We start from the raw sequence: 2,461 nt of genomic DNA, 5'->3' as shown, positions 1-2,461 counted from the left end.
GCCTGTTCCTGTCTCTCAGGAGCTGATGATCCAAGCAAGCAAGGGACAAATCTAAGCAGATCTGTGGTGGTTTGTTCATTCCCTGGTGAATTAAGGGATGATGGAGGGGACAGCTGAATCATATTTCCGAGGTGCTTATTATATACCAGGCTGCCTGCCTGGTGTATTTGTAGAATACTGATCTTTTATAGCAAATGCACAGAGAAGTATTATCAGCTTTGTTTCGCAGATGAGGAAATTGAAGTTTCCATTGATTAAGGTCACACAGCTGGTGAATGGCCTCAGGCTCAGCGCAGCAGCCCATATAAGTCCCTGCCAGGGAGCCTCTACCTACTTCACCCAGCCTTGGCTCCCACACCTGTTGGGGGCAGGGCAGCTCACAGGATAGGGAGCCTGCTTCTCCCCCTGCCTCTGCCTCTCTCTCTCTCTCTCTCTGTCTCTCATGAATAAATAAATAAAACCTTTAAACACTTTTTCAAAAAAATCTTTTATATTCCTATTTACTTTCTGTCCACTTATTCTATTATTGTGAGAATGATATGGAACTATTCCCCTATGACTGTGGATTTGCCTAGTTCTCTTTGCAGTTCTATCCACTTTTGCTTTATTTTGAAATTCTGCATTTGGTGCATAAATGTTTAGGGCTCTCTTGCTTTCTTTTGATAAATTGACCCCTTTATCATTATGAAACATCCCTGGTGGTATTCTTTTCTCTGAAGTTTCCTCTAATAGTAACATGCCACTCCATCATTTTCTTGATTATTGTTATCATGATACATCATTTTCTATCCTTTTAACCTATTTGTGTCAAAATTTAAAGTGAATTTCTTGTGAGCAACATACAGTTGAGTCTTGTTTTTTTATCTAATCTGACTACCTGCACATTTAATGTGGGTTTTTAGATGATTTACATTTAACATGATTTTTTTTTTTGCAGTTTTATACCTTTATTTGACAATCAGCGATTAGTTCTCATCCACATTAACTGTAGATTTTTGAAAATGGTGACAGGTACATAGGTAACCAAAGTGTAGAACTTGTTGGGTGAGTCTTCATCCTTGTTACATTTTCTGGACAGCCGTACATGGATATGGTATGCAACATTCATTATTCTTTTGACCCAGACAGCTTTGTTGAGCTGTCAATGCAAACATCTGGAGTTCCCATCTCTTTCATGGTAAATTTCCAGATCTCTTTGAGTGCCCGAGGGGCACCCTTCCTGAAACCCACTCCATGGATGCACTTGTGAATGTTGAAGGTATATTCCTTGGTCACTACCTCATTGAGGGCAGAACACCCCTTCTTCTCACCACCCTTCTTCTCAAGAGCCATTCTGCCAGGTCCTGGTTGGAAAGTTTTAACATGATTATTAATTTGCTTAGCTTTTTACACATAAGCTTGCTCTCTGTTTTCTATTTTTCACATTTGTTCTTCGTTCACTTTATCTTCTTTTTCTGACTTCTTTATGAACAATTGATTATTTTTCTGATTCCATTTCATCTTTTTTGTTGGCTTAAGACCTATAGCTTTTTGTCTTGGTATTTTAGTGCTCACTTTAGGGTTTATACTATACATCCTTACTTATCACCATGTATCTTCAAATGGTATTATATGACGCACATTTAATGTAAGAATTCTGTAAGAACAGTGCTCACTTTGGCAGCACATACACTAAAAGTGGAATGATACAGAGCAGATTAGCATGGTCCCTATGCAAGGATGACATGCAAATTTGTGCAGTGGTCCATATTTTTTTAAAAATTTGTTTAAGCCACTTAAAGAAAATATGCTTAGGACACAATTTGCCTCGAATCCATTTCAAGCTGTATATTTGTTTTCCAATTAAAAAATTACAATTTACACCTCCCCAAAAAAGAATTCCGTAATAGTATATTTCTATTTTTCCTTTCTAGGGCTCATGCTATGGTGGTCATACATTCCACTTCTCCATATGTTATAAACCCAACACTACATTGTTGTCATTAGTCTTTAAATGTTCTATTATTTTTTACAAAGAGGTAAATAGTAGCAGAAACTATTTTATGTTAGCCTGTGTAATTTCTCTTTCCAACAATCTTTATTCCTTTATGAGAGCCATCCAGTATCATTTCTCTTCCACCCAAATGCCATTTAACATTCCTTGTGGTGTCATTCTGCTAGTGATTTATTCCTTCGGACAGAAAAAAAAAATTTTTGAAAAAAAATAGCCAAAAATATTCCAAATTCGATGGAAAGTATAAACCCACAGGTCCAAGAAGCTCAACAAATCACAAGCACAAAAGATATAGAAAAAAATTATGTTAGGTCGCATCATGATCAAAGTGCTAAAAGCCAGTGGTAAAGAGAAAACCTTGAAATTATCCAGAGGGAGAAGAAAGACACATTACACAGAGGAACAAAAATAAGGATGACAGTATATTTCCCCTCAGAAACAATTCAAGTGAGGAAACAGTAGAGGAAT

The 2,461-nt window shown here is 37.0% G+C and overlaps 1 non-coding gene across 1 annotated transcript; it reads left to right on the top strand.

Moving 5' to 3' along the window:
* The first annotated feature begins 1,647 nt into the window (after positions 1 to 1,647).
* Positions 1,648 to 1,754, top strand: LOC118020422. The gene has a single exon (XR_004681864.1). It is a non-coding gene; the product is annotated as a U6 spliceosomal RNA (small nuclear RNA).
* Positions 1,755 to 2,461: the final 707 nt, after the last annotated feature.

The sequence above is a fragment of the Mirounga leonina genome, unplaced genomic scaffold (assembly GCF_011800145.1).
Source record: "Mirounga leonina isolate KUSES-001 unplaced genomic scaffold, KU_Mleo_1.0 Mir_173, whole genome shotgun sequence".
NCBI classification, from domain to species: Eukaryota; Metazoa; Chordata; class Mammalia; order Carnivora; family Phocidae; genus Mirounga; species Mirounga leonina.
Note: the sequence above shows the minus strand (reverse complement) of the source record. Positions and strands in the feature narration are given on the sequence as shown.